The sequence below is a fragment of the Ixodes scapularis genome, unplaced genomic scaffold (assembly GCF_016920785.2).
Source record: "Ixodes scapularis isolate PalLabHiFi unplaced genomic scaffold, ASM1692078v2 ptg000137l_1___fragment_3__unscaffolded, whole genome shotgun sequence".
In the NCBI taxonomy this organism is placed as follows: Eukaryota; Metazoa; Arthropoda; class Arachnida; order Ixodida; family Ixodidae; genus Ixodes; species Ixodes scapularis.
Window position 1 is genome coordinate 433095 of NW_024609920.1, and position 21158 is coordinate 454252.

At 47.8% G+C, this 21158-nt stretch overlaps 1 pseudogene; it reads left to right on the forward strand.

Annotated features, from left to right (window-relative positions):
* Positions 1-21158, forward strand: part of LOC120842987 — a 44862-nt pseudogene that overhangs the window by 4837 nt on the left and 18867 nt on the right.

The window sequence follows — 21158 nt, forward strand, 5'->3', positions numbered from 1 at the left end:
TTCGTTTTTTGTCTGCAATATGCAGAGATAAACACAAAGACAAGTGTTCATCACGACACCGGTTTCCGTGACGGGCAAGTTTGGAGCAGACTACTGCACGGTCATTGCAGTATGAAACTCAAATCTGCTGCATCCACAATCTACGGCAGTGGTTCTCAAATGAGGGTCCGCGGACCCTTTGGGGTCCGCGAAGCCCTGCCTCCTGGCGATAAAACTTGTCTTTTTTGCAGATTAAGAATAAACCTTCCATTTCTTGGGTGTGTTTTCCCGTGTATACGTCAATAAGAGAAATCCACTTCAGGCTAGCCCTTAGTTACATCCATTTATTAAATCACTATCATAATTAATCAATAACTTTTCCTTCCCCTCACCGCGAATGGGGTCCTCCATCATATCCGGCGATCCACAAGGGGTCCGCGAAACATCAGTGGTTGAGAACCACTGATCTACAGTATCCTTTCCCGTGACAGAGTTTGTAGCGAATTCTCGCGTTTTTATTGCATCGTGAAACGCAAACTTGCCACATCCGTGATTCGTGGTGACGCTTTCCGTGTAGCATGTTTTATAATCCTGGTGTTCGTCGCTAACTTGATAAAATTGCTGTGGCATCCCCAAGATAGCCCACCCCATCTTTCCACAAGTTGTCTCTATTTTGGGTGAACGTCCACAAGGAATTTTTTGGTATTTGATGTATCGGCCAGAGGGGTTCACAAATTAATCGAAGAATGCCTTAATTAAACGGGCGACAGAACAATGCGTTCCATCGGCCGTTCATTCGTACCCAGCTTCTATATGCGCTCAGTTTGCTGGATCACGGAGCGCATACTAGTTCAGTGAAAACACTATCATCGTACCGTGGTACAATTTCAGTTTTGCCCGTGAGTCAAAATTCGTATCTCAACATAAATATTAACAAAAACAATTTTTTTACAAACGTTTTGAGACATGTCCGTCCAAACCAGGTAGAAAAGAAAATTGCCTATGTTTAGTGTCCCTTCAAAAAAGTACTCCGGCAATTTTTTTTTAGCTACCCTAAGTAACTATTTTTGCAATCGCTGGCCTCTACCCTTTCCGGCATGCTATTCAGTGTCGCGAAATTCAGAAAAAATGACCGCATCTCCACGTTCTGAATGATATTGATTGGGATAAAGCTCTGCTGTATGCTGATGATACTGATATTTTTTTATTGCTCATAGTTAGTGCTGAGTTGCGGGTTGCGTTTCGACTTCATTGTTACTGCTTTGTGGTCGGTGAAATGCGGTGCCAGGGGTTCTTCTAGCAGATCAGCTTGGATCCGCTAGAAGCCGTGGGAACGGATCTCCACCGCTTAAGTCAACGGTCCATGTCAGAAAGAGAATATATGGTATGGAACGTAGTTATACACGCATTTGAGCATTTCACCGCAGCGCCCTCTCGTCTATAAACGTTGAGCCAATGCATGCAAAGTTTAACACGATTATATACGCATCTGACCGCAGCGCCCTCCTGTATTGACGTTGAGCTGCTACATGCAACGTTTCATCCATGGCGAACCCCAGCTCTTGTGTTACTACCACATCTCAGAGCCCCCTACTCGTCCCGCAGTCGTGGCCGAGTGGTTATGGTGATGGACTAAAAATCCATTGGGGTTTCCCCACACAGACTCGAATCCTGTAGACTGCGCCAAGATTGTTTTCTTTTTATGTGAGCACAGACGCCGGCCGGACGGACGGACGGAGAAGGCTAGACCCCAAGGAGCTTCGCCCCTAATAGCTATTGTGAAATCGGCAAATGAAAATGACTCCAAAACCAAGATTCAAATGTACCCTCGCTTTTCAATGCCGTGACATTAGAGGAAAGGCAGGCTTGCAGGTTGAGCGGGCAGTATGGGAATTGACTGTGCCCAGCGTTCGTTCTGTGCTGCTGGGCAAAGACTGGAGCCAACTTCCAAAGCATTCCTTTGACACCATGAAACTAATCTGTTGGGAATAGTCTACAGCCCAAAGAGCAAACCCCTGCCTTCCCCTGAGGTCACCTCTTCATTGTGGCCAGTGGACTCGCTTTGAAGGACAAGGTGAGGATGACAATTGTAAGTTCAATAGCAGATTTTTTTTTTATTTTGGCACAATATTTGGGTTACTTTTTCAGTGATCTTTTTTGGCGTGTTTAACGAATTTCCAGGCAAATCTGGCACTACGACGACAATGCCAGAGGACACCTTCAAGGGAACGACATCCATGCCCCCCCACCGCCCCCCCCCCCCCCTAAACCTTCCCTTGCCCTGGCGTGGGTGCCATTGCTCAATGCAGGAGCTCCTGGAGGTGCGCGTGGCCAAGCAGACGGAGACCACGGAGATTGACGGGCGGCTGAGGGAAGACTACGAGCTGCGCCTGGCGGACACGCTGATGAAGCTGCGAGAACTGTACGAGTCGCAGATGCAGCTCGACCGGGAGAAAACGCAGAACATCTACGAGAACAAGATGCGTGACCTGCAGAGACTGCTCGAGCAGAGCTCCAGCGACAGTTCCAGCAAGATGGAGGAGATGCGGGCGTACAAGTCCCGCCTCGAGGGACTGAACTCCAAGATCTCGGAGCTCGAGTCGCAGGTCAGGGACGTCTTCCTTTTTGTGCAGAATTCGTTGGGGTTAGGGTGTTAAGAATAGATTTCGCAGGCTCTATTGTGCAAACAGACCTGGGGTCACAGATTGCATCCAGGGCAAACTTCTAGCACAAAGAAATCGAAATCGCTTTGCACTGAATTCTTCTTTAAATTGAGTTAGGTAATTGGCACGACACGGCATCACTTTCCACACTATGTTTGGCGGGAAGATGGACGTCGGGTCAAATCACGACAATCGTGCGACCTCAGTTTCTCTGCTGAATTTGGAGGAGAAATATATGTTGCGTGTCGAAAATTTGTTCAAATAAATGTTTTGGGGAAATTGGCGTGCTAGTCCTCCGCAGCAGTTTCTCAAGAATTTTTCTCGTCGAGTTTATTGAGCGCGCTACACCTCAGAGTCAGAGCCATGTAGAGTTTCTAACACAGAAACAAATTCTGTGTTGGAAACTCTGCATAGTTGTAGCTCTGAGGTGTACTGCACTCAACGATGTAGAGATGCGGAGAGCGTTATCAGCGGGTGAAGCAGAGGCCGGATTCTCAAAGCGAACTTACGACGAAAAAAATGCGTACTACAAATTTGAGAGAAAATCCGTATTTTCGAAACGAAATTGTCGTAACGTTTGCGCAGGTTACGACAAAATCCTACGACAGCTCCGAAGCTGTCTTACGCCCTTTCTATGATCAAAATAACATGGCCGACAACGTCGCTCAGTTGCTCGGTCGCGACGACCCAACGGACATTTATTTTTCTACCTGCTCTTCTTGCTCGTCCCGACTTCAAGCAGCAAGAAAAAAAATGAAGAAGTACTTGAAACCTACCACGACGAACATGAACGCTGGATCCACAGACACCCGGAAAAGGCAACAAAGACGACGACCCCACCGACCAAGCGAGCTCGGCAGAATATGAAGGCCTAGCAGGCACTCCGACCCGTTCCGGCGCAGCATTGCTCAGACGGTCTTTGGCCAAGACCGTCTGCCCACGACCGGCTGGCTTCCTGAATGGAATATGCCCGCGCGACCCTTGTGGACACTCCCGTTTGATAGCTGAACTAAATTTCAGAGGTCAACCGATTCCCGTTATCATCTCGATCACCTTGTTTTTCGAGGCGGCGGTGACGAACGCTGTCGTCGAAAAGGGACTCCTCGATTCTACCTCCCTGTTGTGTGGTATACAGCTCAAATAAACGCCGTATGGATTACCTTCGCAACACGGTATGTACACTTCCTTATTAGCATGCCATTTTTAACTGTCGAGCTGTATATCAGTTTGTGGGAGCTACGCGATGCCGGTCCAACCTTTCTTTGCCGACTGTCACGTCAGTATCGAGTTGCAATCATAGTAGATCGGTTCCGAAGCGCTTACCGAAACGCAGTCTGAATCCAGCACTTCGATCAAACGCACGCGTCCGCTCAGAGTGTGAACAGGTATTTGCGTGACTCTTGCTGACACTCTCGTAGTTCAAACGTATCTTTTTTAACGTCGGCTCGCTCCTGCATTTCCGAGGCCGCGAGAAACGCCGCGGCGGTTTGTTTCCTTCTACGTCGCTTTGCAAACGACTGGCACGGGGCTTTTACCAACGATGACAGTTGTGTTGGCTTCGTAGCGATCGAGTTTGTAGCAGTCAACGAAGCGTTTAAATCGTGTTAGCGTCGATATACCACTGCACGGACACGAACCCCAGACAAGCGGAGGTGGAAAGGTCGCCCGTGTTTATGAGAATCAGCTTGAACACTACACATTTACACACAGACAGGACAGGACGTACACAGAGCAGTCTATCAACGAGTGGTTAGCCTGTGTTTGTTATAAACAATCCAAGTGCTCCGAACTGTGCCTAGCTCTCTAATTGGTTGTTCGTTTTGCCGAAGACGCCGTTGCCATAGCAACAGCACCTGAAGTCATCGTTTCTCCGTAAGAGGTCGTAACTTTCCTCCTCTCACTTAAGAACGCGTTTGTGAATACAGTTCTCGCCTCATCTTACGATGATCGTAACTTTACGAACTTCGTAGCTAAGTTGTCGTAGGTAAGAGGTTTTTTATGAATCTGGCCTCAGATGAGCTGCACTCGTCCTGAACAGTTTGGAGGACAACTCCGGGGTGACGGGTTAGGCTCGTACAAAATGGTCGAGTGTGGACAGTGCGCATACATGGGAACCAGGTCCAACTAGCCCCCCCCCCCCCCCCCCCCAATTGATCAAGATCAATAGGGGGGGGGGGGAGACTAGTTGGCTGAACATCTAGACTTTGAGTTAACAAGCGCAAATGACTAAGGGAAGGGGACAGGACAGAGTGCTCACTTACAACTGTCGATATTATAGAGCGTGTTGAGAAAGACAAGGTGAAAGTGAAAAATAATAGAAAGTTAGAAATAAACTCTGAGCTGCTATTAAGACAAAATAATTAGCTTTAAAAATCGAAATAAACATTTTTTTAAGAATATACTTTAAAAAAATTGGAATGGCATGGATACTGAGAGTAGCATATCCCATGTCGGCGCGCTACAGTCCACGCCAGGCGTCATGATTGCCTTCAAGATAGACTTTCTAGCCGCACAGTGAATAAACTGCTCATGACGCCTGGCACGGACTGTAGCGCGCATTTTCTTCTTCTCCTCTGGGTGCCGACATGGGATACGGTGCTCTCGGCATCCATGTCATTACAACTAAATATTTTCTCTTAGTGGCAGCTGAGAGTTTATTTCTATCTTTCTCTTCTCCTTTTTCACTTCCACCTTGTTTTCCCCTACATGCTCTATTAAACTGACAGTTGTCAGTAAGCCCACCGTCCTGTCCCTTTCTTCTCAGTCGTTTGCGCTTGTTACCAAGTCTAGAGTTGATGCCCAACATTTTCGGTACTCAAAGACAGTTCAGGTGCGGTGCCTCGACCAAGTCTCCAACCGGTGTTTTAACAACGTCCTTACAAATGACCTCAATTTCCACGCAATGACTCGTAGAAGTTTCGTCGCCCTCCACGGTCGTGGCGGTGTCGCAGCAATCGAAGTGGCAGACTCCTGCTGTGCAGCAGGTCGCTTTCCCGTTCTTCAGTTCACGGAAGCTTGGCAGGGGCGGCACAGCCGCGCCATTTGGATACAATCACAATTTCCTGCGCCTGGCGGTGCCAAAAGGCTGAAATCGGCCGTAATTGTGCCGCGCTGCTCCGAAGATTACGGCGACGCTACGTTTAGCGGATGGCGAAACCTCAGTCGACCACCTTGGCTATTTCGTTGCCAGGTGCTGCAAGACGCCACCCGATTCCTTGGTTCAGCCATATATGTCAATCCATCCATCCGATGGATTCGATGTATCATACATCCTAGCCATCGTACTGCTGCGTCATACATTGTACAGTCGGGGACAAAAATCCCCAGGACGCGCGAGCTGCGACTGAAACGTATTGCTCTGCCATCTGCCGGCGGACCGCCTGGTTTCGAGATCACAGAAAAGCGCATGCGCGTCCTACTGAGTCTGCAAGCATGTGTGTTTTTCCGCTTTTCTGCGGCGCGGCGCCTAACTCGGAATCGGGCGCGTGGTACCGCTTCGGAGATAGCGCTTGCGGCTGACGAGCGTCTGCTACACATTCCAAAACTGGAAATACCGCCTGCGGCATTGTGCTGCATTTCGCCGTGGCAGCGCATCTTGCTTTATAACCAGCTGGGCTTATCGTTCAGTTGAGCAGCCGTGACGCCCTGCTTCATAGTTGCCATGTCAGTAAGCGCGGTGAGCGCTATCTCCGAGGCGGTCCCACGCGCCCGATTCCGAGTTAGGCGCCGCGACGCAGAAAAGCGGCAAAACACACATGCTTGCAGGCACAGTAGGACGCGCATGCGCTTTTGTGTGATCTCGAAACCAGGCGACCCGCCGGCAGATGGCAGAGCGATGCGTTATAGTCGCAGCTCGCGCGTCCTGGGAACTTTTGCCCCCCACTGGACATGTACATTTATATTGTACGTATACAATGTAGCATCTAAAATTTGTTGCCGAGTCTTGCCCCTTCGGTTTTAATTAAATTTTTTTCTAAAATAAATTTCTTTGTATGTGCGATTTGAGATATATTTTGCACTAAATTTTAATGCAATTATTTCCAAGACTTGTAGTACCAACCTCATTGGTTTAAGTTGAACTCGTGTACAACTGGCCGAGATGCTTTGTTAAAATTTAATTTAATTTTATTACCTTAAAGGGCAACTGAAAATAAAGTTTTTTGTTGTTCTTTTTCTAAGAAGTTGTGCAAAGATTTTAACGTTGAAAGAATTGGCATCTCTTGCTTTTCACATTGGTCATCTTGTCTCAAAGAACGGAAAACACACCTCCTTCCTTCGAAATGTTGCGATTCCGCCGCGTAATCGAGAGGTAAAAATTAAAATATCCCGCGACCTGCAGCCGCGAGCGGTGGCTATGAGAAACGCGTTGCCTGACGTGAATGGGGTGTCATTTAGAAAGATCGCAAGTTGTGCGAATACCTGCTTGATAAAAATCACTTTTTTATAAATCTTGTTGTTTCAACATGAATATAAATGTGTCAAAAACCTGGTATCATCGACAAATCTTTTATTATACGGAGTTTTAGTGGCGCCATCTATCCTAGGTCCACAAAACCGTCAGCTCTATCTGCTACCGCGAACAGCCGCAAGAAGCCGGAGGGGGACAGAACCGGAAGGGAATGGCCGGACCCCGATGAAACTTTCCTCCTTTCACCATATTGTTCGCGTTGCGCTGGCTGCGCCCGCCAGCACGTAGTCACGCGGTCGCGAGCGGATGAGTTATCACTGCCCACAGATGGCTCTAAAGAGGAAGCTTCACCGGAACCCCGCGTAAAACCTATTGACGTCACAGCGCACGTGATTAGGAAGATGGTGAAGGAGTTGAGAGGTGCCGAAAACCTCAATCTTTGTCCATTTTTAAAATAAAAAATAGGACATGCAGGCAAAATCGGTTTTTCTTCGTTACTGCAGACAGGTCAAGACACCAACTCCCAAATTATTTAAGCAAAGCACTGGAACTGTCGCAGAGCTCCTTTAAATAAAATTATAACATGCCTGTGAAAAATTTTTTTTTAATTTTCTTTAGTGCAATATCGACGGTGCGAGATGCGATTTAGTTGGTAGTCACCTTGTTTCCACTCGTTTGTTCTCGGCATTTCGAGCGTGTGGAGGAGAAGTGGATCGGCTTGACCATCACGTTAAGGTGGAGAGAGTGAATGACCATTTCATGATGTCGTGGACTTCGCACGCTGTTGTGACCGAGAAGCTCCCCAGGCCAGGGCAGGAATCGCAGGACGACTCTTGGTAGGAAGATTGGGAAGAGACCGTGACTTGAGTCTTCCCGCCGCAGAACCTGTCCCTGACGGCCCGTGTGCGAGACCTGGAGCGTCTGCTGGACCAGGAGCGGGAGTGGCAGGGCCGGGCCCTGATGGCCAAGGAGGAAGAGATCTCCCGGTTGCGGGCGGAGATCGAGGACCAGCTGCGGGAGTACCAGAACCTGCTGGACATCAAGGTGGCTCTGGACCTCAAGACTGCCGCGTACCGCAAGCTCCTGGAGGGCGAAGAGTCCCGGCTGCACATTACGCCCAGTGAGTCCGTAGAGTTGATGTGAGAATCTCGGGGTGGGGGTTCGCGATGGGAGCAGAACGCGGCGAATTGCGTAAGCGCTGGAGTAAGTAATCCCGAGTGAAATGAGAAAAAAAGCTACAGAAGGGCGGAATACGAGAGCAGACAATAGGTTGGCCGGGCTTTTGCTAGTACAATCGTTAGGGCGCTTGTAAACTTTTTGTTGTATAGAATGTCATACGTCCGTGTTTTTCTTTGTGCAAGTACGAAACAAACCTGAAGTAGGTGCAGATCTTGCAACTGATGCTTTTTTGCTTCTTTGTCTGAAAGCATTGCCAGTGATCTGGGCCCTTGGGAAACAGCCATTCCAAACCGGCCCAAATGCATGCGACGTTTCCCCGTGGAAAATTATATTAACTCTTAAAAATGATCTAGAGGAAAGGGTTCCATGCATTTCGGCCACTTTGGAATGTGTTGGTCCCGATAAGGCCACGTTGCTGGTGTCGCTTTGTTACACACAAAGAACTTCTTCAAAATGAGCAGGGAAACCTCGCCCGTCGTGGTTCTCTTTACGCAATGCGTAAAAATGATGTTGGCGATCCTTTGGGAGCAACTCCGACTCGTCGCAGCGAAAGAAACTCGCCTAACCTATTGCCGTATTTTTTTTCCCACTTTTTAATCGCCCTTGCGGAGACTCTTTCCACGCACCGCACCACCACCACCACCCAGAAGACAAGGCTTGCACATTACGTTGTCTGCTCTTTTCACGGAAGATCCTGGCACGGGATTGTAGGCGCACACGTGCGATCGCCGGTTTTCCTTTTTTTTTTCTTAGAATCAAAAGTGCTGTCGTCAAAACTGCTAGTGTAGGGGGCACATATTTGGGAACGCAACGTGAACTGTAAAACGCAAAGACCACTAGCGTCCGTAAAAAGTAAACTGCGAAAAAGCAGCATTGTCGTGGTGGTTCCGACGATATTGCTCAGCGCGCATTAACGGCGCAAAACCAAACTCCATACAGAGGACGCTGCCTTTAATTTTTTTTGCGCCTCCTTTCTTGTACGCAATGAGACTCCTCGCTTTTATGCCCCTCCCCTTTCGTGCGAAGGGATGGATTTTGTCAGACTCGCTCGTCGTGTAGCGCAGTCAAAGGCGGGCAATGGAGGCGAGCGACGCGTTAACCGTGTCGCACACACGAGATACACCGTGCGAGATGCGAACGATATTTCGTTTCTCTCAGGCGCATCTACCAGCGGGGCTGAGATGTACACCAGTCCGCTGCTCCGAGGCGCCAAGCGCAGGCGGACCTTCTCCCACCGGGAGGAGCAGTCAAACTTCGACGTCCAGGTCTCCGCATCCGCCAAGGGGGACCTGGAGATCTCGGACCACTGCCCGAACGGAAAATACGTCATCGTAAAGAACAAGGGCACGAAGGTTGGTAAACGTCGCCCTCTTCTGCCACCTAAAGCCCCCTAGACGTCTCCTGGGTAAGGCCGTGGTGCCGAATTTTCGACGTCTTCTGAAGGGGCAAACGCGGGGGCATAGGGTGGACCCAAGTGCTGCGACGGCGTTTAGCCGACGGTCAAGTTCTCGTCGATTAAAGACAAGTCTTCATCAGACGCTGATGTGGCACTTGATCAATCAATGCCCCGTGTTGCCTCTTTAGGCGGCGTTTAGAATTAATAACTGCAGCCTTGTTATCTAGGAGCTGTAAGGCCAATGCTTGGAAGCCTGTGACATGAAAGGGAAATCATGTTTGAATTGCACAAAGCCTAACACCGTCTTGTCGGAAGTCGGAACACAACCAAGGGCTGAAATAATCTCAAGCGGATGTGCTCGGAAGTGTGAGGTCACAGCACATTTGACGGCGACACCGCGGAGGTGCCAATTGTTTGCTCGAAAAAACGCCAAAACATAGGGCCAAAACGACGGGGCTCGCACCATGACGCGAGCCCTGTCAAACAGGACCGGTCCGGGTTTCCTTGTTCTCCAGTGCCTATTCAACGCCTGCGGAGAGCGGGGCAACTGAAACGGTTAGGTTCTGATCCGTTGCCACCACAAGTGGCGAAACTCGCAAACACGCCGTCAAGAAAAACGCGACATCACTAACGCAGAGGGGCTCGTTACAAACCTGATCCTTTTAGTTGCCCCCGCAGGAGTTGCATAGGTGCGAGAGTAAAGGAAAATCCGGTTCAGCAAAGTTTCACAGGATTTGTGCGCTTGTAGCTTGCCTGAGTACTTTCGCGGAGCGGTGCTGCTTTTAATTTCAGAGTGACGTGACGGCATTCGGTTTAATTTTTCTTCAATAATATGTTGGTGCTTTAAGAGCAAAAAATTGGTGTCTCTGGTCTGGCACAAACGTGGTTGACATTTCGACAATAAAATAGGCGCTCGAATATCGTCGCGCTATGTACTTGAAGCCGCTTGATATACCCTATTGGCTCGTGGCATAGCGACATTAGGACTTCAGGTAAAACAAAGTTTAACACATAGTTGATTTCTTCTGCATTCTTTCCCAAGCTAAAGTAATCGTCGTGTTCGTATGTCTATACAGTGGGACGTAGTCGCTCCGTAGACAGAAAATTTAGCCAGTGCAGTACGGCCACCAGCCTGGTGTTTTTTAACGTGCATCACGCAGTAGTGACACAAGGCTGCACGCCGGTATGATGCTCATTCACATTAGAACGGACAAGAGTGGATTGAGCACGTGATCCTTGAGCTCTGCGGCACGAATTTTCGTTGCACAAGCTGCAGTGCTTTCATACTCTATGCTACTGTTTCCCTGCCCCTCTCCTAAGAAGCAGGGGCATTGTTATCTGTAGATTGTGTTGTCGTTTACTTTCAGTGTTTGAAATTCCATTTCTATTTTCGTTTGCGTTGCTCGCAGACGTCTGCAACGATTGAACACATTCGCAGTTAGCTTCAATAAGGCAAAGTTTTTTCTCGAATCTCGACAAATTGGAGCAGCCTGGTATGGGTGGTGGAAATAAAACAGACGCTTCACTCTCGGTTAACTGCGAAAACGGAGTACATTCCACAGCATTTTAACATCTCTAAGTGAAATAAAAACCTGTGCAAGTTTCCGGAGAACAATTTGGTGCTCGACTTTGCTTTTCGAATTGCGGCACAAGATTGCCAGCTCAGCTGGCCACTGGGTTTGCGAGAAATATTTGGGATGCTCTCCTTTTCGGGCTCGAAACTCCAAGGAACAGGCTCCACTCCCCGTAAGCGACGGTCGAACCGCGCGTTAGCTGATCCTTGCAAGTGCGCCTTCGATATATATATATATATATATATATATATATATATATATATTTTTAGGAGATTCCATTGGCTGGCTGGCGGATCCACCGCAAGTCCGGCAACGATGAGTTCACCTTCCGGTTCCACCGGACCCACGTCATCCAACCGGGAACCACCATCACGGTGCGTTGCAGTTCTTGAATTGTTTTTTTTCGTCGAAGGCACTGGTTCCATTTGTTTCATAAAAGTAGAACGAGGCTTTCGTCAGTTCAAACTTAGTCTTTCATACAGGGACTGGCGTAAATACCCCCTGGCTTGCTCTTTGATGGGCGACATTTTTCGAAGATGTGCTCAGTTTTTCTTTAAGTCCGACCACAGGCTGCGCTACCGTCCTACAGTGTCGGTTGAGCAGCGCCCGAAGCGCGTCGTCCCTGCCCTTTTTGCCTTTGCGCATCTGCCATCGTCGGCTACACCAATCGCGTGCAGTGGATGCAACGAGGTCCCACCTTTTTTTTATGTTTGCGATTGGTTAAGTTTGTGATGGCGTATCCACAAAGACGAGCGGTGTAACGGCGCGGTTTTGGCTCTGCTCGATTGTCTTCGTCGAATCGTCACGTCGGCTGTGGTAGGATTTGCAATGAAACGGTGCATACAGTGGTCTCGCGATAATTCAAGCTAGAAATTTTCGTACTCACTTTTATTTCGGACAAATTTAAATATTTTGCTTTTCCCGCTATGTTTTCGATGCATTTTTAAGCTGCTTAATTCAAGTGGAGCTTTCGCTTAATTCGTGCCATTCGTTCATCGGGAGCGGGCCTGGCCCCGTTGAGGGCACTCCTTGCCAAGCACCCGTGTGCTGCGGAAAAGCAGTACCCGCGAAGCTCGCGGGCATTGGTTTTCCGCTGTACGCGGATGTTCGGCGGGGAGCGCAGGCATTACAGTCCTGACAATCTGCTTTTATAAATCGTGTTTATTTATTTATTTATTTATTTTTGTGGAGGATTGAGAATAAACAAAGAATATTTGTGTCTATCGCGCTGATTTATAAATTTGCTCGGTGAGGATGGCTGGGCGTCTCTTTGGGGTTAATTTTGCGTCAAATCTGTCGTTTTCTTTTGCCACCCATATGTCGGCACTGGACTTTCTGAGGCCATGGTTCACGGATATAGTTACATTAAAACTAACAAAGCATAGAAGGGGACAAGTGAAGGTTGGGAGCAACCTTCACGAGTTCAGCTGAATTTTCGTTTAAGCATGGTAAAACGGTAGTAAAAGGTAGTGATGGGCCAAACTTTTGCCGAATCGAAAGTTCGGTGCCGAATTTTCGATTCGATACATTGTAATTAGGCTTAGCGTTGATATTTAGTTTTTCTTGGCAAAAAAAGTGTTTTTTTTAACTTAAAAACGACACCGATACAATTACCTTGTAGAATGTCATCTTATTTAGTAATAACTGGGCTTATATGCATTACATGTTGTATTTGTGTGTTTACTGGCAATTTTAGTGACTCATTGCAGGAGTGGCGTGACAGGAAGGTTGGGTAGAAGCGAGCGTGGCGCAGTCACGAATCACGCTACGAGTTTCGGTTTTAAGGTATCATCAGCGCAGGCCGGCGTGTGTGTGCACATTGCTAAAATGAAGGCAATAACGCTGCGGTCTTGCTTTCTCTGGGAGCCACCGTTTTGTGCGGGAAAACGAATGCAACGGTTGCTGAGTCACTTGGAGTCGGCTTTGCATGAAAGTGTGCGTCCCATATTCACAACGTCTCGTTTTTAACCTTTAAAATACCGGTTTCTGGTGTTTAGGAATACACGAACGTTTCGGAAGATGGGAAGAGTGAATGTCAGATGTGCAACGTCGAGCATTATAGTTCTGTGTTTAGTTTTATGCAGATACATGAAAATTGCGAAATAACACTACTTGAAGAAACAATACTTTGTTTTGCAACACACTAATCCTGAGCCGAAAAAAGAATTGTTATAATCGCGAGGAGTGCTTTAAAGTAATTGTGGGACAATGTCTCTATGTTTCAGAATGCACGGCATCATTCGTCACTTGCGCAGTGGACTGCGTAAATTACTGGTCGATCTTCTATTCTTGAGGCAGAAAATATTGAAGAGGACCACACTCGGTCACAAACGCACAGTTACCGTGTTGCCTACCCCACACCGCCCCGTAACCGCTGGTTGTACTACACTCCACGATGGTAACCGCACGACTGCACAGCGTCCATTTGCAATCCAAGGCTCCGTCGCGTTCTCGCGCGTGCGCAGACATTTTCCGAAGTTTTGCCGAATCTTTGCCGAACTTTGCCGAATCTGAAGTTGAGCAGATTCGGTCCATCACTAGTAAATGGCTCGAAGAAACTATCCGATAATCGGTTAGAAATTATTCTGCCAAAACCGCTATTGGCTTTGAGCTTGAGCAATTCTTTATGCGTGTGCCTGCTTGATATTGGCCTGGGTCGAGAAAAGTAAAATCTGTTTGGTATGTGTAGCTATTCCTATAGCAAATTGCTACTTTGCTTTGTATCATAAGCCCATAGTGCTGGTAGTGGAAATTGAAGTATCAATAGAAACCCTACCATAACATTTTTTTCGTCCTAGTAAACAGACTAGGCAGACACCGTAAATCCCAGGGCGAGGGGAAGACTGGCCAAGGAAGACCGGACGAAAGACAAACAAAAAACTTGGGAGTTTAGTGTGTCCTCTGTCCGTCCTTTCCCTCGCACCAGGATTTATTATGCCCTTCTCAAAAAAGCTGAAGCGCCTTAAAAAAACAGTTTGGAGCGGTCTTCTACTATAGCTTTTTGTCCCATGAATTCAGTCATCGCGCTTTTGGACTGAAGTAAACGTAAACCTCGTGTATTTTGAAATGTGTGTGCAGCGATTGCCGAAGGGCATGCGGCGAGCCTTGCCGCCAGCTGTTATCCGTCGAAGACATTGCGACGTTATAGTCGTCCTCCCCGCACAGTGCCGAGCAGAATCGTTTGACCGATGACGTCACTTTTGTTAGTCTCGCAGCGAGAACTGTTACTTGCCACCACTTGAAATAACGTCCGTTGTTTATGGCAATGTAGGACGTCCGTCACCAGTGTTGCAAAATCTTCAAAAAAGATTGCTCACCGCCTACGGGCATCAAACCCGGGTTCGCTCCGTGCGGAGTTGTTGATGCCACAACATCAACAACCCGCTCTATACCGGAGGCTTTTGTAGCACCCACCGCACGTGCTCTCTGGATAAGAAAAAAAATAGCCGATAACAGAAGGCCGTTGTAGCACTGTCAATGCCAAGAGCTCGTGCAGGGGAAAGCGATTTTACGCTATCCGGAACAAAAGGATACGAGCGTTTTTCAAAACAAAATAATCGTATGCCTACTTCGTTTTGTACGCTTTTGTTCACGCACCCCACGGTGTGTGAACGCAACGCCGGTGCCCGACAACTTCGCCATGTCGTTTCGTGGCTGTCGCTGCGACTCTACTGTGGATCAGCGCGGGATTCCTGAATTTTTTTCTATCCACCTTCACGCTCTCCTGCTCTCGGCATGCAACGACGGGCAGGGCTACGTCGAAATTTTAATTAGCGATTTTGACACTCCTTGTAATAAGATCGAAAGAAAACTTGGACATAATTTTTAAAATGCCTACATTAAAACATTCATTTTTTTGTTTTTCTTCTCTTAAAGAACTGTTTTTAGCTTCTCTTTCAACCAGCTTGCCCACATTCTTGCTTTAGTATACCTCCTTTGCGGTGAGATGACCACGACTCATCCGAAGTTGGGATGCTGTGCAGGTATGGAGCTCCGACGCCGGTGCAGCACACAGCCCTCCGTCGGACCTGGTCATGCGCAACCAGCAGTGGCCCCACGTTGAACAGATGCGCACAGCCTTGCTCAGCGCTGATGGGGAGGAGGTGAGCGCCTTCGGTTTAGTGTTTTGCCATTGTAGATGGGCTGCACTATAGGTGTAATTTTCTTGTGAAGTTGCTCGTTCAGTTACCACCTTTGATAGGCCTCCTCCATCTGTTCGAAAACGAGCCAGTAAAGTTAAACTAATTCAAGTCATCTAGAGCTTTCTTTAGAAAAGCCTATGTATTTCCCGCACGTTGATATGGTGTGAAAACCTGTTAAGCAGCTTTTTGCCTTGTCATTCATATACTTTTAAACCCTTAATGTTTGGGAGCCTCTAATTTTTGCGAAATACGTGAATTGTAAAATTGGTTTTAGTGGTTTTAGTTTAGTGGTTTCTATAGGTAAATTCCAGCCTTAAGAAATCGCGAAATTTAATGGTCGCGAATATGACCCCGCAGTCCAATTTTCGAAAAGTCAGGGCCGCAAAAATAAAGGGTTTCACGGTACCAGAAGGGAAAATAGTTATTCATAAGACACTTGCATGTAAGATATCATCGATGTGTGAAATGAAAGGGTACAAGCTTTGCTTTTCCCTTTGAATTGCGGTATTGTGTCCTTTTTTGGTGAACACTGCTTGATTTATCTTTGATTCGACACCAATAGTAACCATTGGCACGTGTTCATGCTGTGTCTTTCTACAGTCGGCATGTAGTTCAGAAGTGGCTTTTACAATGAGCTCTTCTCGACATTTCTATTGCCGTGTCTGGTTGCTCTTCTGAGGGGCTGATGCTTGCTGTGATTCTGTCTATCTCCATATAGTGCTTTAAAACTTTTCTAGTTGTCCCTGGGCTCTATTTGCAGGGGCGGGACAGCTGCACCAATTGTGCCATTTTGATACATTCGAATTTCCTGCGCCTAGCGGCACCAAAAGCGTGAAACTGACTAACTACGCTACGCTCTCCAACAAATCATGGTGGCGCTAGATTTAGCAGAAAGTGAACTCTGTCGACAACCTTGGCTATTTCATATACCAGGTGGCGCAAGCTGCTGCCAGATTCCTTGGTTGAGCCGTATCTGTCCATTTATCCATCCATCCAATGGATTCAATGTACACATCCATAAATCTTAACCATCGTGTCGTTGCATCATACATCATAGATGCTATGGTGTATGGTGCATGTAGCATTATTGATCGAGAGTCGTGCCACTTTAGTTTTAATAAAAATTTGTTCCCAGAATAAAAAAAAATCTCCCAGTACAATTTCAGGTATTGCACAGTAAAGTTATATTCACATGTAGTCTAGCGACTGGGAAAACCGGGATTGTCAGGGAAATTTTAATTACCAGGACAACTCGGGGAATTGTTGGGAATGCTGTAAAAAAATGTGAGCCCAGTCAAGGAAAACGAGCCGGAAACGCCATTGAGTGCCCTGAGCAGACTTGAAGACTTGGGTGCAGAAAAATGGGCAATAAAGTCTGCTTAGAGCGGAGCACGGCCTCTGCTCACCCGATATAGAGTGTGCTACCCGATGCAAAGAGAACAGCCGTCAAACCCAGTCGAAGCGTTGGATTGGGTTGGATTATATTAAGGGCACGACACTAGGCTAAATCCAGTTGGAGTTACTCGATTTAGTAACAAATGGGAAAGCCACAGACCCCAATATAATCCAAGCTGGAGGTATCCAAAAGTGTCCATTTGGCGGCCGTGCTGCCGTTCTGTTAGTAACAAGGCGTGTGTGGTTGAGCATCGTGTTTTCATCGTGTTTCTGGAAGTGGGCTCTTCACTGACGATGTCCGCGGCAAGAAGGGGCTCATTTATTCCAGACAGGACGAACCCAAATATTTTTTAATATGAAGGTTGGATTAAGCCCATGCAAAATGATCCTCTCAATGCTCAATACCTTGTGTTGTAATGGTCCTATATATTTAATCGCCTCTACAGTGGTCTGAAAATTTCACCTAAATTTGTCTGGGAAAACCTGAAAAAGTCAAGGAATTTCAAAATCATTAGCTAGACACCCTGTATTGAATACTTCCCAGCACTTGCAGTAAAACCTAGTTTATGTTCCAGCAAAGTGAAATGCTGCAAATAAAACTGCTATAGTTCTTAAAAACCTCCCTGTCAGCACCTGTGCACGCGATTCTGCATTTAGGGGATGAGCTTTCGTAGGTGTACTCACGGTCGTTCACATGCGGCGGTCACCTTGCGGAGCGGCTTCTTTGCTGCGGTAATCCTATGGAAATGACCCTCGAAGTTCGTATGTTGTCATGTTGAAGCTCTCGGCCGCATTGAAGCTCTCGGCCGCATTGAAGCTCTCGGCCGCATTGAAGCTCGCGGCCGCATTGAAGCTCTCGGCCGCATTGAAGCTCTCGGCCGCATTGAAGCTCTCGGCCGCATTGAAGCTCTCGGCCGCATTGAAGCTCTCGGCCGCATTGAAGCTCTCGGCCGCATTGAAGCTCTCGGCCGCAGTCCCGTTGCTCGGCCGCAGTCCCGTTGCTCGGGCACTATACGAATGACACACTCCGCTGCACACATTTTGAAAATTACCTGCAGGCAGGCCTCGGGCACATTCAAAGCACCTTTAACACATATGCATGCTTCGAACGTTTCTGCAGACAGTTTTTGTATGACCCATGTGACGAGGCAGTGCATTGTTTGCAAAGTCTAATTTAGAGCGCAGCTCTTAGAGGCCCGTTCCCGGCTTGAGCGGCGTCGCAGTCGGCGTAACCGCGCGGTGCATCATGGGAAATGTCCCATAATGCACCGCGCGAGCCCCCCACCGGGGTCACGTGACTTCGTGGGGGGCACGTGACCCCCCCCGAGGTCACGTGACTCCCCTGAGGTCACGTGACCCCCGCCGATGTCGCGTGACCCCCGATGACGTCATCGACACTGATGACGTCACCGGCATCCCCATGGTCATCGTCATCATCACTGATGACGTCATCATCAGTGATGATGACGATGACGATGCGGATGCCGGTGACATCATCAGTGATGATGACGATGTGGATGCCAGTGACGTCATTAGTGATGATGACGTCATCAATGTTGATGACGTCATCAGTGACGATGACGATGTGGATGCCGGTGACGTCATCAGTGATGATGACGTCATCAGTGATGATGACGTCATCAGTGATGATGACTTCATCAATGATGATGACGTCATCAATGATGATAACGATGACGATGCGGATGCCGGTGACGTCATCAGTGATGATGACGATGACGATGTGGATGCCGGTAACGTTACCGATATCCACATCGTCATCATCACTGATGACGTCATCAGTGACGTCACTGATGTCGTCACCGGCATCCGCATCGTCATCGTCATCATCACTGATGACGTCGTCAGCGACGTCACTGATGACGTCACCGACATTCGCATCGTCATCGTCATCATCACTGGTGAAGTCATCTGTGATGTCACTAATGACGTCATCGGTACCCGCATCGTCATCGTCACTGATGACATCATCAGTGACGTCATTGAGGACATCATCGGCATTGGGGGTCACGTGACCCCCCAAGGTCACGTGACCCCCTAATTAGTCCAACCCCCCCCCCAGCGCCCCTCCCCCCTCCTCCTCAAGAGCTGCGCTCTAATTCGGTGTTACAGGGAGTTGTAAGCGGCTTTCACTTTTTTATCATGAATTAGCAGTGTAACCGGAACTCTAGCGCTTCTGCGCCATGTTACGGCTGACGAGTTGATGCTCACTTTCGTTGCGCCCCCAGGTGGCCTTTCGGGAAAACCGGCGGCGTCAGTTCAGGCGCCGGCACGGGAGGATATTCGACGGGGCGTGAGCCCCTTTTCCAAGAGCACGTGAGTACCTCTTCTTTCCTTCGGTTTCTTCAATGGGGCATGACTTCTTAATCTATGCAGGAAAGAAAAATTAATTAAAACAATTGGAAACTTTTTCTAAGAGCATATATATATTTAAACTGGGTTCTGCAAGGGTTTGCCGAGAGTGCCCCAGCAAGTTTGAATTCCGGTCGGGGTGGTTCCATTTTGAAAGCTTCTCCCGGTGATCGAAATTAATCCTCAATTCTCCGCAGGGGCGTTACAGATACCCTTTGTTGGTACAGCAGGTGAAAGCGCGCCAGGAAATTGTTCTCCATTTTAAGACTTGTTTTGGCAGAACTAAGCAACTAATTGACGCGTGACAATGAGGTGAACGCTCGCTTATATATGTATTGTTTACATTGTAGGCGTGTTTACTGCTTCATCGCATTCCAGGGGCACTAAATCATGTTCCGCGATAGCCTATGACCACTACCTCAATCTATGGGCTCTAAGCGTGCTAAGAAACGAAGCATCACATCCATGCGTGGCGATTCCTCTAATGAGATCGGTATTAAAGGTTGATTACCCTGGAACTATCACCAACACCAGAGGCCGCCGTCGGACAGGCGCTTATTTTTTTCCGACTGTGCCCTCCGGCGTGTGATAGTTCTGAGATAATTGACCTTTGATACCTATTTTAATTTTTTTTAATCTGCTACACATAAATGTAATTTATTGTTAAGTAAGTTTACTGCTTGTAGATTGAATTGGCACCTAGACTACCGTAGAAAGTGGTTTAGCGCCCCTTTAATGCCAGAACCAATAGGGGTTCATCAAGTTTAGAATGTTTGATACGCCCAGTTTTGGAGGAATAAAGCAACACCACCTATAGTGTTCAAAGCCCGTGTGCTAGTATTTCGACGTTGCAGCGAGCTATTGCTCGGGTCTAGTTGCCGAGCGGGCGCTATCCGGGCGCGATAACTTTGCGTGGACTTAATCCAAGGAGGCTGTTGGCAGGCCTTGATTATTTTGGTTCGTGCTGTCTAAACTGGCATTTCGGTCTCCGCAGCAGCGGACTTGCACGCCTCTGGCGGTTGAGAGCATTCTAGTCTCCCGAACGCCGGACGGGGCTCTTTTCTCTTCGTTGACTTTTATTAATTGGAAGTTTGTATCTTTCGGACTGTTTCAGCAGCCCCCTCGAAATTCGGATTAACGAGCTTTTACTGTAATAGACCGATCTGGCCGGACAGTATGACTTCACTGCATCGAGTGAACTTTGTCAGCACAGACGACAGCTTCTCCGGAACTCTGCCCGTGCGCAGCGTTGAGACGGCGCGAGCCCTCCCCTGCACCGCCGTCTGCCTCCCGCCAACTAAAGTTCTAACGGCGTCGTGCATGTGCCGAACACTTGGAGAGATCGGTCGTTAGGGTTGTCCTTGTTGTGAAAACGCATTGGTGTTGCGAAGGCTCATTGCACGCCGTGAAATTCACGAACTTTGTAGGGCCTGTCATACCCGACCCTCATCGTCAAACGAAGGTTAGCTGCATTAATTAGAGCAGATGCTTCTTTTTTTGTCTTCAAGATTTTGCTTTTGCGAAAGCTTTGAATAAGCCATATTCTGCATTTCTTGGGCTGCGAGTGGATATGGTGTTGGTGTTGGTGCAGCGATGTTGGACATAGTGCATAGCAACATGTTTTATACTTTTTGATTGCTCTAATATGCATGAGAGCTTGCATTTCTTGTCGGTAGGTGTTACTTTGGCCCATGTTCTGCCGGCGCTTTGCTTCCGGTTATATACTGCCACCATCCCAGGAATACCAAGGAACTCTACTCATGGCAGTCTGTCGTAAAAATAGGTTACGTGAGTTTGTTTTTCACACATTGACGTTGCCTTTTTGCGGCCTTTGCAGGATTCCAACGACCCTAACTGCTGCTGCGTGATGCAAAGAAGCAAGAAAAAAATGAAAAAGTCATTAGAGTGGCGGAACCTTGGTGCCATTTATTTTATTGGTTATATTCCTTTTTTATTTCTGTGTACTTCTCTCTTAACCCATCTGTTTGTGACTGCCGTTGTTTTATCCTTAGAAAGAAAGAAAGAAAAAAAATAGCTTAACGTGTCCCCGCA